At 38.4% G+C, this 16,247-nt stretch overlaps 1 protein-coding gene and 1 non-coding gene across 4 annotated transcripts in view; both read right to left on the minus strand.

Annotated features, from left to right (window-relative positions):
- SHROOM4 (shroom family member 4) overlaps positions 1-16,247 on the minus strand; it is a 245,463-nt gene that overhangs the window by 75,930 nt on the left and 153,286 nt on the right. The gene's annotated exons all lie outside the window — the stretch shown is intronic.
- On the minus strand, positions 6,905-6,977 carry TRNAG-UCC (transfer RNA glycine (anticodon UCC)). Its single transcript has one exon. It is a non-coding gene; the product is annotated as a tRNA-Gly (tRNA).

A 16,247-nucleotide genomic window follows, 5' to 3' on the forward strand; every position in this document is an offset into this window, starting at 1 on the left:
ACAGGTGGCACTATTGGTAAAGAACCTGCCTGCCAATGCAAGAGATGTAAGAGATGCAGATTCAATCCCTGGGTTGGGAAGATTCACTGGAGGAGGGCATGACAACCCTCTCCAGTACTGCTGCTGGGAGACTCTCATGGACAGAGGAGCCTGGCAGGTTGTGGTCCATAGGGTAGCAAAAGAGTTGGACATGACTGAAGCAACTTAGCACATATACTTTAGAATAAACCTGGGCATGTTGGATTATGATGTTTTTGGGAGACATCTTGATGGCAAATAGTAACATGCTGTTGAAAATGATAATCTGGTGTCTAGGAGTATGATCTTCTCTGGATACAGAAATCTGAGAGTCATCAGTGATATCTGAAGCCTCTCAAAAAAGGTTCACAGAATGAGAAAGAGGGTCTGAGGCAGAACTCTAGGTTAGTGGTTCTCAAAGTTCAGTCCTCAGACCAGCACTACCTGAAAATTTCTTAGACCCTGACTGGATCAGAAACTTGGGTGGGGGAGGGGAGCAACATGTTCCTTAACAAACCTTCCAGAGGATTCTAATGCACACTCAAGTTTGAAGACTACTCTTATAGGATACACCTATAGTCAAGTGACAAATTAAGGAAAGAGAGCTGAAAATAAGTAGTAGGAAAAAACTAGGAGAAAGATATATTTCATAATCAAAGAGAAGAAATTTTCAGAAAAAAGTTAAATAGGGCCATTATTTATTAAGCAACTATTTTAAAGGGCTTAAGGTAAATATCATTATTCTCATCTTACAAATGAGAAAATTTTGGTTAACTAATTTACAGAAGGTCAGCCAGCAGATATGTGATTTGACACCAATGCTATTAAATAGCAATGGCTATGTGCCTTCCATTGTACTTCTTCTGCTACAGAAAAATTGCTGACTGGAAAAGAAGAAAAGATGCTCCTTGAGTTTTTATTCAATCTGGAGGATACTAATTCATCTTGGTCCTATAGAGAAGACTGTCACGTAGTGGAAGAAGCCAGACTGCAGTGAGAAAATGGGAAGAAGATGGAGACAATGAGTGTAATGATACTTTTCAACTGCCTAAGAAGCTTGGCTGTGATGGAAAAGAGACTGGTAATTGCAAGAGGACAAAAATTAAGGAGAGCTGATGTTTTTTAAGATGAAGTGACCACCAGAAGATATCTGTATAACTGAGATTAGTCTAGATTACGAGTAACATTCTATGGGTCTAGAACAATCACTGGTCTTTATCGGAACCCAAAACCACAGCAGCTCTACCTATACTCCACAATTGCCAATTGAATGTTTACATCTCCCATCAATCCCCTCAAATTAAAGACAAAACAAAAACACTGACATCAAGCCTAGCTCTTCCTAATTTATCTTTTTGTTGTGTCTTAAATCCCTAAAGATCTGACTAACTCAAACCTTGTAAATTGTTTCCTTCTCTTCTTTGGCTTTTATATTGAATTAGTCTCCACATCCTAGCTTTGAAATATATCCCCTATTAACTCGTCCTGTCCATTCCTACTGTCACTACTTTATATAAGCAATCATGTCACATGGCCTCCCTACTGGTTTCCCACAGATACCAATCCTTATTCACCTATTCACAATCTTGCAATGACTCCTCATGGCCTACTAGATAAACTTTGCTTTTCTGGGCCTTCTATTAGATGGTTCAAATTCACCTCTCACTGATCCCCTTTATAAATCTTAATCTGGGTGGGCTCACTTAATATTTCTCAAACCTACATACACATTTCTCTCCATCCTCTCTTTATGCCTTACCACATTCTGTTTAGGAATTGAGCCAACCTCCCCTTCTTTTGTTCAAGTTCCTTGTGATGTTCTTCTTCCAATTTTTACAACCACTTGCTGCTGGTATCACTCATTTTGACAATCACCTACCTCCTTTCTCAACCATTTTACCTATATATGTTTTTCCCTCCACTAGAGTTCATGGCTAGAACACACTCCTGCTGTGAGCCCCACTACACTATTTAACATATTGCTTATTGCTGTTCAGTCACTAAGCTGTGTCCAACTCTTTGTGACCCCATGGACTGCAGCATATCAGGTTCCCTGTCCTTCACTAACACCCAGAGTTTGCTCAAACTCATGTCCATGGAGTCAATGATGCCATCCAACCATCTCATCCTCTGCTGCCCCCTTCTCCTCCTGCCCTCAATCTTTCCCAGCATCGGGGTCTTTTCCAAAGAGTCAGCTCTTCACATCAGGAGGCCAAAGTATTGGAGCTTCAGCATCAGTCCTTCCAATGAATATTCAGGGTTGATTTCCTTTAGGATTGACTGGTTTGATCTCCTTGCTGTCTGTATATGCTAAGCACACAGACTCAAAAACACTTACTAAATCGATGAAATTGTATTATGAGAACTTGGTAATTAAAGAGATATATGGTGAATAAATGTTTAGAAAATGTTTTTCTTTTTCACTTTCAAAATCATATTAAAAACAGTATACATTCACTAGTTAGGTACTCAGTATCAAGTACTAGTGTAAGTAAATCGATTGTTTAATAATCCTTATGGATTCCTGTCAGGTAGGAATCACTTCCCTGAATTATTCATAAATATAAGACTATAAGATGGTTAAAGACTTGTCCAGTATTTCTACTGTGTACTCAGAGCCTGCAATGAGAACCCCCAAGTCCATTGCTCCATCTTCTATCAGTTCAGTTCAGTCACTCAGTCGTGTCTGACTCTTTGTGACCCCATGAATCACAGCACGCCAGGCCTCCCTGTACATCACCAACTCCCGGAGTTCACTCAGACTCACATCCATCGAGTCAGTGATGCCATCCAGCCATCTCATCCTCTGTCGTCCCCTTCTCCTCCTGCCCCCAATCCCTCCCAGCATCAGAGTCTTTTCCAATGAGTCAACACTTTGCATGAGGTGGCCAAAGTACTGGAGTTTCAGCTTTAGCATCATTCCTTCCAAAGAAATCCCAGGGCTGATCTCCTTCAGAATGGACTGGTTGGATCTCCTTGCCATCCAAGGACTCTCAAGAGTCTTCTCCAACACCACAGTTCAAAAGCATCAATTCTTTGGCGCTCAGCTTTCTTCACAGTCCAACTCTCACATCCATACATGACTGCTGGAAAAACCATAGCCTTGACTAGACAGATCTTTGTTGGCAAAGTAATGTCTCTGCTTTTGAATATACTATCTAGGTTGGTCATAAGTTTCCTTCCAAGGAGTAAGCATCTTTTAATTTCATGGCTGCAGTCACCATCTGCAGTGATTTTGGAGCCCAAAAAAATAAAGTCTGACACTGTTTCCACTGTTTCCCCATCTATTTGCCATGAAGTGATGGAACCAGATGCCATGATCTTCGTTTTCTGAATGTTGAGCTTTAAGCCAACTTTTTCACTCTCCACTTTCACTTTCATCAAGAAGCTTTTTCTATAAGACTGTTCTATACATCAGTGTCTCTTTTGCTGTCTCGTACACAGGGTTATTGTTACCATCTTTCTAAATTCCATATATATGCGTTAGTATATGGACTCTGTGGGAGAGGGAGAGGGTGGGAAGATTTGGGAGAATGGCATTGAAACATGTAAATATCATGTATGAAATGAATTGCCAGTCCAGGTTCGATGCACGATACTGGATGCTTGGGGCTGGTGCACTGGGACGACCCAGAGGGATGGAATGGGGAGGGAGGAGGGAGGAGGGTTCAGGATGGGGAACACATGTATACCTGTGGCGGATTCATTTTGATATTTGGCAAATCTAATACAGTTATGTAAAGTTTAAAAATAAAATAAAATTAAAAAAAAAAAAAAAAAAGAAGCTTTTTAGTTCCTCTTCGCTTTCTGCCATAAGGGTGGTGTCATCTGCATATCTGAGGTTATTGATATTTCCCCTGGCAATCTTGATTCCAGCTTGTGCTTCTTCCAGCTCAGCATTTCTCATGATGTACTCTGCATATAAGTTAAGCAAGCAGAGTGACAATATACAGCTTTGACATACTCCCTTTCCTATTTGGAACCAGTCTGTTGTTCCATGTCCAGTTCTGTAGCTTCCTGACCTGTATATAGGTTTCTCAAGAGGCAGGTCAGGTGGTCTGTAACACAGGTTAATTTGTTTAATTTTTAAACAGGCTTCTATGTTTCTTAGTTGAATTATAAACATGGTTTTTCTATAGTCTTGATGTAAGAATAGCTTCTAACAAGACAGGTAAATAATGAATATCTCAACTTTAGTGTCTAATAACAGTTACTATGAATAATGACAGAAAGTATCTGTGTGTCCCCAAAGTAAACTTGTGCCATAACACAAAGAGAGATGAGATGCAGCAGGGTGCTATATTAACATTCATAATTATGCATTTTATGTTCCCAAAATGAATTGTTTGACAGCAAAGGAAAATGGCAATAGTAAGAATTATGGCAAAAGCAATAAGGTTAATCAACATATAATTGACTCTCAAATATGTACATTTTAGCTGTTTTCTTTTACTGTGTTTATGATTTATTATTTAGAAACATTATAAACTAATCTACTAGAATATATTTCCCTATTCAGTTCAGTTCAGTTGCTCAGTCGTGTCCCAAAATGAAAACATGTTCATATCAAGTGAATTAATTTTTTATGACACATAGATATATCAAGGGAAATATATATTAAGGGAGATTTTTGTTCCACAAATGCAATAACCTACACATAATGAGGTGTCAACTTCTTCAGAGAAATTTGTCTAACACACACATACACACACACATAGGCACTTTGGAAACAGTTTAAACATATTGGGAGAAAAAGACTAAATTAAAAACTCTTTTTTCAATATCTCCTAATGCACGCTTTATTAAACATAGCACAACCCAAAGAAACAGGAGGAATACAGAATACAAATGACAACATTTTCCCACTGACTGAGACTGACCCAGCTTCAGTTGAGAAAGGAAGATGTCTTCACCCAGCAGATGGCTATTGAATCCCTTAATTAAGATGCCAAAACCCATCAGTTCAGCTGCAAACAGACCCACACCTAGAACCTTAACTCTCACCCTATCCACGAGCTGATTAACTCAGATTATTCTGTCAAGATGAGCAAGCGTTCCAGGTCAAGGCACAGCTAAGGCTTGGGTGACTGTCCTCTCAGAGCAACTTACACTTTCTTTTGCTCTGAGCTCTACTGAGGTGCAAGCTTACTGCTGAAGATAATACTAACAAGGTGAGGCAAGTGAGAAAGCACGCACAGCCTATGGATTTTTAATGTCATACAAGGATTTCTTGAAGATCTCAACTAAAATATTCAATTTAAAGCTTCTGAAAATGTTACAGAGACAGAAGTAAAATAGATAGGTAGGTAGGAACCAAATGAGGTATTACAGAGAGCAAATTATTATTTCAATACTATGGAGTTAGATGGACCTGACTATGAGATAATGGACATGTCAGTTACTTCATTTCTTTGTACCTTTGTCTCCTCACCTGTAATATGGGGATATGTTCATCCCTATACCTCATAATAGAGCTGCTGCTGCTGCTAAGTTGCTTCAGTCGTGTCCAACTCTGTGCGACCCCATAGACGGCAGCCCACCAGGCCCCGCCGTCCCTGGGATTCTCCAGGCAAGAAAACTGGAGTGGGTTGCCATTTCCTCCTCCAATGCATGAAAGTGAAAAGTGAAAGTGAAGTCGCTCAGTCATGTCCGACTCTTAGCGACTCCATGGACTGCAGCCCACCAGGCTCCTCCATCCATGGGATTTTGCAGGCAAGAGTACTGGAGTGGGGTGCCATTGCCTTCTCCCATAATAGAGCTATGATGATTAAATAACATGATGCATTTGAGAGCTCCAAGCACCTGATCTACAAGCATCTGATCTGTAGTAAGTGTTGGGATAGGAGGGCAGAACTGATATTTACAGTATGTCTATTAAATCTGAAAGTTCTGATTGTATCTCTTCAAACTTAGGTGGGAAAGCACCTTGGAAAAACCCTTCAGCCTGAATCCAAATTCCTGTGGAGAACTCAGTTCATCCCTTACTGGTCTTAACATTTTCAAATGAACTGCTGCTGCTGCTAAGTCATTTCAGTCGTGTCCGACTCTGTGTGGCCCCATAGATGGGAGCCCACCAGGCTCCCCCGTCCCTGGGATTCTCCAGGCAAGAATACTGGAGTGGGTTGCCATTTCCTTCTCCAATGCATGAAAGTGAAAAGTGAAAGGGAAATCACTCAGTCGTATCCGACTCTTAGCGACCCCATGGACTGCAGCCTACCAGGCTCCTCCATCCATGGGATATTCCAGGCAAGAGTACTGGAGTGGGGTGCCATTGCCTTCTCCGTCAAATGAACTACTTGGTAGAAAATGGATACATCACTATCTCAGTGAGTTGTAGAACTATGATAGATTCCCCATGACTGGAATTCACAGCAATGTGAATACAGGAAAAAGAGATGGATTCTGGAGTCACACACAGAGATTGGATTCAAGTTCTGGCTCTGGCACTTATTGGCTATATGGCTTTAGACAACTGACATGTCCATTTTGAGCCTTGGTTTTCTCAAGTAATATATACTTCATATAACTTTGGTGAGAATTCAATAGATGTTACAGTGCCATTACTAACTAAATTCTCATGATCACATGAGGTCTCAGCCAAGCAAGTCACTCAAATCCTGGGATGTAATACACAGACAACAGAGAGCTACTTTCCCTGTTCAGTTATGGCAAACCAATGGCTATGGCAAGTGTTTAACATGATGAGCATCAGGGAGGAAAGAATAAATTCTTTTTACTGTGGCATGGAAAGAGGCTTCTAGCAATTCTTCCAGTTCTGAGAGATTCATCAAAATTGTGATACTGAATCACAAAAGAGATCAACTATACTCTCCATCACTTCATGAGTGCCCTCTTCCACTTACCCTTTTTTTTTGTGGCCTCTTAGTTCCCTGACCAGGGATCAAACCCAGGCCCCCTGCTGTGGAAGCACAGAGTCCTAACCACTGGACCATCAGGGAATTCTCTCTACTTAAACTTTTATTTATTAAACCTCAAGGTTCTCTCAAGAAGTACAGAGTAGCAAAGAATCACAGACACACACACACAGAGAGAGAAGGAAGTATATCACAAGAAAAAATTTCCTAATTTCATACAAAATTCATGTACCAAGACTAGTTTTAAATTTTTGTTTCAAAGGTTCCATTCTGTTGTAAGGGACACGGGTATACTTTAAGAAATCTATTTCCGAAGTGCAAAGACGTACAACCTCAGGTAAGTAACTTTCACTGTATGTAAATTTAAATCACACAAATTTTTTGACTGAGAGAAAGAGGAGGGCAGGTAATATTCTGCTGTTTCCCCTAGGGAGAAAAAAAATACCCTGTATAACTCCTCAAAGACTATTCAAAGGCATACATTAACTTTATACTTAACAAAATTGAAGGATATTCTGCACCATCATCACAGGAAAAGAAGGAAGAATATATCTTTGCATTAGGAGCCAGAGACATAATCATTTTTAGCTGAACAAGGATGCCAGAACAGCAAACCAATGCTTTCCCTTTGATTAGCTGGAAAGCAATCAATGTACTCTTGCTAGATTGGAGCTTTCACTCAAAATAGAAACTGGCCTGAAGTCCAGAGCTGGCAGTTCAGGGACAAATCCCCAGAAGAGATCTTGACACTTGCAATAAGATCCAGGACTGGCATACTCATCAGGATCCAAGTTTAAGACTGAGGCTTGAAGAAGCTATTAAATAATAAGGGCTGGTGTAAAATAATGACTGCCTTCAGGATTCATGTTTCTTTCATCAGCTAAAACAAACACCTTTGTTGCTGAAGGTTTGCTTAGTTTAGCTATTTTTAAAAAGACATTGGACTTTTATATGTATAACATTCACTTTGCTGTACACCTGAAACTAACAAAACATTGTAAATCAACTAAAATCCAATAAAATTTTTTTAAAAAGAAAGAAAATACAAAAGGTTGTTTTTTAGTATAGAGTCACAGCAAAAATAAGAAGGTACAGAGATTTCCCATACACCTCTTGCCCCTACACATACGTAATCTTCCTCATTATCTACATTCTTCCCCAAAATGGTACATTTGTTACAAGTGATAAACCTACCTTGATACAATATAATCACCCAAAGTCTATAGTTTACATTAGGGTTCACTCTTGGTGTTGTACATTCTATGGGTCTGGATAAATGCATAATTACACTGTTTATAACATTAGAGAAACATCAGAACAGTTTCACTGCCCTGAAATTCCTCTGTGTTATGACTTTTCATCCCTTCCTTCCTCCCCTGTAACCCTAGACAACCACAGGTATTTTAACTGTCTCTATAGTTTTGCCTTTTCAAGAAGTCATATAGCTGGAATCATACAGTAAGCCTTTTCAGATCAGCTTTGTTCACTTAGTAATACACATTTAAGATTTTCCCATGTCTTTTCACAGCTTGTTAGCTCATGTATCAACATATTTAACACTGAGGAATATCACCTTGTCTAGATATACCATGGTTTATTTATTCATTCACCTACTGAAGGATATCTTGGTTGCTTCCAAGTTTTGGCAAGTATGAATAAAGCTTATATAAACATCCATGTACATGTTTTTGAGTGAACACAAGTATCAATCTCATTTGGGTAAATGCCAAGGAGTGTGACAGCTGGATCTTATGGTAAGAGTATATTTAGTAAGAAACTGTCAAACAATCTTCCATAGTGGCTATACCATTTTGCATCCCCACTAACAATGAATGAGAGTTCCTGTTGCTCCACATCCTTGATAGACATTTATTATATTGAAAAAGCTGACTGACTAAGAGACCTTCCATCCCAAGGAAAATATGGTCATAAGTTTCCTGGATTTTCTTTTTGAGTTATATAACCCAGGCTTGGAGATGAGAAGCAACAATGGGTATGCTAAATGGGCACAGACAAAATAAATCCCAAAAGAAGTCTGTTTTTCCTATGCAGAGAACCAGGTTAGGGGTAGACAAGCAAGACAGAAAACTTTTAGATATAACCGCTCTACTCCAACCAAACACTACAGAAAAACTGTGACCAGCATCTCCACTCACACCAACAAAAGCTGAGTGGAGAGCCAAGACTTCTACCCTGGTCAGGCTATCAGTTCAGTTCAGTTGCTCAGTCATGTCCAACTTTTTGTGACCCCATGGACTGCAGCATGCTAGGCTTTCCTATCCATCACCAACTCCCAGAGCTTGCTATGGCCAGGCTGTACTGAAATCTTTTCTGACATCACCATGGCCAAGGTGGTAGCAGAAAAGACTGAATACTAGGATAGGATTTTCATCCATGCTGAGTGGTAGCAAGCCCTCCTCTATTCACAATGTCAATGGGGATCATGTAAGAAGCAAGAGAATGTAATCCCAACCTGTGGTAACAAGAAGCCACTCCCTCTCCCTACTGAGGTGTGTCATCCTTGTTCAGTTATTAAGTTGTGTCTGAGTCTTTGCAACCCCATGGACTGTAGCACCCCCAGGCTCCTCTGTCCTCCACTGTCTCCTGGAGTTTGCTCAAATTCATGTCCACTGAGTGGGTGATGCCATCTAACCGTCTCATCCTCTGCCTCCCTCTTCTCCTTTTGCCTTCAATCTTTCCCAGAACCAGGGTCTTTTCCAATGAGTCAGCTCTTCGCATCAGGTGGCCACAGTATTAGCTTCAGCATCATTCCTTCCAATGAATATTCAGGGTTGATTTCCTTTAAGATTGACTGGTTTGATTTTATTGCTGTCCAAGGGACTCTCAAGAGTCTTCTCCAACACCACAGTTCAAAAGTATCAATTATCTGGTGCTCAGCCTTCTTTATGGTCCAACTCTCACATACGTACATGACTAAAGAAAAACCACAGCTTTGACTATACAGACCTTTGTTGGCAAAGTGATGTCTCTGCTTTTTAACATGCTGTCTAGGTTTGTCATAGTTTTTCTTCCAAGGAGCAAGTATCTTTTAATTTCATGGCTGCAGTCACTGTCTGCAATGATTTTGGAGCCCAAGAAAAAAATCTGTCACTGCTTCTACTTTTTTCCCTTCTAGGTGGTATCAGAGGGGGCCTAATGGAGAGTTAGAATTTTCACTACCACCCAGCAGTAAGGAGGCCACTCTGCTCTCTGTGGTGTCAGAGGAGGCCACATGGGGAACACCAAGGACAGATTTAGCAGGAGAAAGGTGCCTCCCTCCTCGAGTATTAGTAAATTCCAACAGGGAATCTGGACATTTACTTCCACGTGCCATCATGGAGGCAGAAACTCCTTCCCCCTGCCAGAGGGGTGTCAAAAGAAGCCAGCTAAAATGGGAAGTTTAAATATGACCCAAAATTTCATAACATAATACTCAAAATGTCCAGATTTAAACTGCAAATCATTTGTCATACAAAGAATACAGAAAGATTTCAAACTGAATTTAAAAAGATAATCAATAGACACCAATATCACGATGCTAAAAATCTTAGAATCAAATGAGAAAGTGACCATAATAAAGATGCTTCAATGAGCAACTATAGACATGCATGAAACAAATGAGAAAATAGAAATTCCTATCAAAGAAATAGAAAATATGAAGAAGAACCAAATGGAAATTTTAGAACTTAAAATTACAATATTCAAAATAAAAATCTAGATGAATAGTCTCAATAGCATAATGAAGGGAACAAAAGAATCAGTGAACTTGAAGACAGAACAATAAAAATTATCCAATATAAACAACAGAAAGAATACAGACTGAAAAAATAAAGAGAATATTAGGATCTTGTGGGACTATAATGAAATATCTAACATTAATGGCACTGGAGTCCCAGAAAGAGAGAAGAGAGAAAAAACAGGACTAAAAAACTACTTGAATAAATAGTACCTGAAAACTCCCCAAATTTGGCAAAAGACATAAACCTGGAAATTCAAGAAGCTAAGCAAACTCTAACAGGATAAACCCAAAGAAATTCATACCAATACACATCTTAGCCAAAAGTCTCAGCTAAAGACAAAGGAAAATGTTAAAAGCAGAGAGATATAAATAATATCTTACCTGTTTAGGAATAATTACTTGAGAGACATGATTTCTCATCATAAATCAATGCAGCCAGAAAGAAGTGCCACAATATTTTTCAAGTGCTGGAAGAAAAGAGCTATCAACCCAGAACCCTATATCCGAGAAAATATCTTTGAGTAATGAAGGGGAAATCAAGACATTCTCAGATGAAGGAAAACTGAGAGAATTTATCACTGGCAGGCCTATTGTAAAATAATGGCTAAAGGAAGCTCCCTAAAAGAAAGGAAATGACAAGAGACGAAATCCTGAAATATCAGGAAGGAAGAAAACATCATGAAAAATGGGTAAAAATAATAGACTTCCTTTTCCTCTTGAGTTTTCTAAATTTTGTTTGATGGTGGAAACAAAAATTATAGCAATGCTTGATATGATTGTAAATGTATGTAGCATAAATATTGAAGACAATTTTATTATAAATCAGGGAGGATAGAGGGTTGTAAAAGGTGATAAATTTTCTGTACTTCATCCAAAATGGTAAAATGACAACACCAATAGACTGAGATAATTTATGTATATACAGTGTAATACCTATAGCAACCACTAAAATGTCTATATGAAGAGATATACCTAAAAACTAGATATAAATAAAAATGGGATTCTAATAAATGTTTAAGTAACCCACAGTAAGTTAAGAAAAAAGAGTACAAAGAGAAAATTAAATAAAATGTTAAACTTAAGCCCTAACACATCAATAACTACACTAAATTTAAATAGTCTAAATATACCAATTGAAAGATGAGATTGGAAGACTGCATAAAAACACATGACCCAATTACATACAATCAAAAGAAACTCACTTCAAATAATAGAAGTTGAAAGTAAAAAGATAGGAACATATATGTAAATACTAATCAAAACAAAGAAGGAATGGCTATATTAATTAATACCAGATAAAGCAGGTTTCAGAGCAAAGAAATTTACTAGAGAAAGAGAACAACATTGCCAAATGATAAAAGGGCCAACAAACTACCATGATGAATTGATAATCCTAAATCTATGTGCATCAAACAACAGAATGTAAAATTCATGAGCAGAAACTGATAGAACTGGAAGGAAAAATACAGAAATACACAGTTAAGCTTGGAGACTTCAGCACTCCTCTCCGAGTAATTAATAGAACAACTGGACAGAAAATAATTAAGGATATTGAAAAATTCAACATTACCATCAACCAACAATATCCAATCTACATTTACAGACTACTTCTCCTAACAGTAGGATGCACATTATTTTCAAGTGCTCATTGAACATATACCAAGATAGACTATATCCTGGGCTATAAAACAAACCTGAACAAATTTAAAAGAACTGAAGCCATATACAGTATATTCTTTGACCACAGTGAAATTAAACTAGGAATGACTAGAAAACAAATGGAAACTAAACAATGCACTTCTAAGTAATCTACGGATCAAAGAGGAACTCTCCAGAGAAATACAAATTACATTAGTTAAATGAAAATACAATATATCAAAATTTGTGTGACACAGATGAAGCCATGTTGAGGAAAATTTATAGCATTAAATGCTTATATTTGAAAAGTAAAAAAAAAAAAAAAAAAAGCGCCAAATAAATTATCTACACTCCCAGGTCAAAAAGCTAGAAAAAGAAAAGTAAAAGAAACCCAAAGCTCAATGTCAGAAAAACAAAGAGCCCAATCAAAAAATGGGCAGAAGAACTTCCCAAAGAAGACATAAAGGTGGCTAACACATACATGAAAAATGCTCTGCTGCTGCTGCTAAGCCACTTCAGTCGTGTCCGACTCTGTGCGACCCCATAGACAGCAGCCCAACAGGCTCCCCCATCCCTGGGATTCTCCAGGCAAGAACACTGGAGTGGGTTGCCATTTCCTTCTCCAATGCATGAAAGTGAAAAGTGAAAGTGAAGTCGCTCCGTCATGTCTGACTCTTAGCGGCCCCATGGATTGCAGCCTGGTAACCCCATGGATTACCAGGCTCCTCTGTCCATGGGATTTTCCAGGCAAGAGTACTGGAGTGGGGTGCCATTGCCCTCTCCGGAAAAATGCTCAACATCACTTATTATTAGATAAAGGCAATTCAAATGTACAATGAGTTATCACCTCACACCAAGGAGAATTGCCACCATCAAAAAACCTACAAACAATAAAAGCTGAAACCTCCCATGCTGTTGGTGGGGATGTAAACTGATACAATCATTATGGAGAACAGAATGGAGATTCCTTTAAAAAGTAGGAATAAATCTTATCATATGACACAGCAATCCCACTACTGAGCATAAACCCTGAGAAAGTCACAATTCTAAAAGACACATGTACCCCAATGTTTACTGCAGCACTACTTACAATAGCTAGGACATGGAACCAACCTAGATATTCATCAACAGATGGACGGATAAATAAGATATGGTACATATATACAATGGAATATTATTCAGCCATAAAAAGAACAAATTTGAGTCAGTTCTAGTGAGGTAGATGAACCTAGAGCCTGTTATACAGAGTGAACTAAGTCAGAAAAAGAAAAACATTGTATATTAACATATATATAAATATATATATATGGAATTTAGAAAAATGGTATTGATGAATCTATTTACAGGGAATGGAGACGCAGACATAGAGAATGAACTTGTGGACACAGTAGGGTAAGGAGAGAGTAGAACAAATAGAGAAAGTAGTATCAACATATTTTACACTATCATGTATAAAACAGATAGTTGGTGACAAGTTGCTATACAACACAGAGAGCCCAGCCTGGTGCTCTTTAATGACCTAGAGGGGTGGGATAGGATGAGAGGAGGGAGGCTCAAGAGAGAGGGGGTATAAATTATGGCTGACTTATACTGTTGTATGGAAGAAACCAACACAACATTGTAAAGCAACTTTTCTTCAATTAAAAAATACATTAAAAAAGAAATCCAAAGCAAGCAAAAAGCAGGAAATAATAAAGAGCAAAAGTCAATGAAATTTATATTTTAAAATTGGAGAAAATCAATGGAGGAAAAGCTGATTTTTTTGAAAAGGATAATACAATTGACAAACTTCTAGAAAGATTGACAAAGGAAAAAGAGAGAAGATATAAATTACCAATATCAGGGCTGAAACAAGGGCTCTCACTATAGACTTCACAGATACAAAAAAAGACAACAAGGGACTACTATGACCAACTTTATAAACATCAAAATGACAATTTAGATGAAATGGACAAATTTCTTGAATACGACAAACTATCACACCTTTGGTGGGCTGCCGTCTACCGGGTTGCACAGAGTTGGACACGACTGAAGCGACTTAGCAGCAGCAGCATCACGGAACCTTACCCAATGTGAAACAGATCATTTGAATAGTCCTATAATTATTAAGGAAATTTAACTTGTAAATAAAAAACTCTCCTTGAAGAAATCCTCAGACCCAGATAGTTTCCCTAGAGAATTCTACCAAATGCTTAAAAAAGAATCAGTGCCAATTCTACATAGTATCTTCTAGAAAATCAAAGAGGATGTAATACTTCTCAATTTATTTTATGAAACTAGTAGTACCATGATATAAAAACCAGACAATGACAGATTTATAAAGCTACAGACCTCATGACACTTGTAAAAAAAAAATCCTTAACAAAATATCATAAAATAGAATTTGGCAATATATAAAAAGAATGATATATTGTGACCAAGTAGGGTTTATTCCAGTGATGTAAAGCTGGTTCAGTTTTCAAAAATCAGTCAATTTCATATACCATATCAACAGGCTAAAGAAGAAAACTCATATATTCATACAGAAAAAGCACTTTACAAAATCTAATATCCATTTATGATAACTTTGAGCAAACACGGAATAAAGGGGAGCTCCATCAAATCAATAAACAGCATCTATAAAAATCATACTGCTAACATCATACTTAATAATGGAAGACAATGTTTTTCCTCTAATATAAGAAACAAGGGAAGGATATCCACTCTCCCCACTCTTACTCAAATATCACTGGAATTTATAGCCAGCACAATAAGGTAAGTAAAAGCAATAAAAAGACATTCAAATTGGAAAGGAGGAAATACAACTGTCCCTATTTATAGATGACATACATAGAAAATTCAAGGAATCTGAAAAACAAAGGAAATTCCTAGAACTCCTAAGTTCAGTTTTGAAGCCTACAAGATCAACACAGAAATCAATTGCATTTCTATACATTAACAATAGATATGAGGAAGCAAATTTTTTTTTAAATCTATTTACACTGGCTGCAAAGGAAAAGGTGTAAATCTAGTTGTAAAAACTAGGTGTAAATCTAACAGTTACCTGTATAGGACCTGTATGCTGAGAATGACAACAATGCTGATAGAAGAAATCAAAGATCTAAGTAAACAGACAGACTGTGTTCATGGATTATAAGACTCAACATAGTAAAGATGTCAGTTTTTTCCCAAATTCATACACAGATTTAATACAGTTCCTGTTAAAATCTCATGAGGAATGGCTTATGTATAGTGGGGCCCTTTACAATGAGTAGGAGCTTACCAGTTAAAGAAGGGATGGGAGACTACTCCAAGCAGAAAGAGTAATATCTGTAAATGGCAAAGAGCTGTCAGAAGATACTGAAGTGAATCAGCCAGAGAAAGACAAATATCTTATTATACCACTTATATGTGGAATCTTTTTTAAAAATGATACAAATTAACTTATTTCCAAAACAGAAACAGACTCACAGATTTGAAAACAAATTTATGTAATAACACTGGGGAAATGTCAGGGGAGGGATAAATTAGGAGTTCGGGATTAACATATACACACTGCTGCTACTGCTGCTACTAAGTCGCTTCAGTTGTGTCCGACTCTGTGCGACCCCATAGACAGCAGCCCACCAGGCTCCCCCGCCCCTGGGATTCTCCAGGCAAGAACACTGGAGTGGGTTGCCATTTCCTTCTCCAGTGCATGAAAATGAAAAGTGAAAGGGAAGTCGCTCGTCGTGTCCGACTCTTAGCGACCCTATGGACTGCAGCCTACCAGGCTCCTCCATCCATGGGATTTTCCAGGCAAGAGTACTGGAGTGGGGTGCCATTGCCTTCTCCAGGCACACACTAGACATTCAATAACATCTACTGGAAGAGTGGACTTGCGAGAGCAATGGGAAACCTCGAAGTCCACCTCCTGGCAAGTGCCGGGGCACAGCACACCTGAGGTGCAGTCCCCGGCTGCCCCACCTAGCTCCGCCTCCCACAGGAAGCTTTCTCCA

This window comes from Bubalus kerabau, chromosome X, assembly GCF_029407905.1.
Source record: "Bubalus kerabau isolate K-KA32 ecotype Philippines breed swamp buffalo chromosome X, PCC_UOA_SB_1v2, whole genome shotgun sequence".
Lineage (NCBI taxonomy): Eukaryota > Metazoa > Chordata > Mammalia > Artiodactyla > Bovidae > Bubalus > Bubalus kerabau.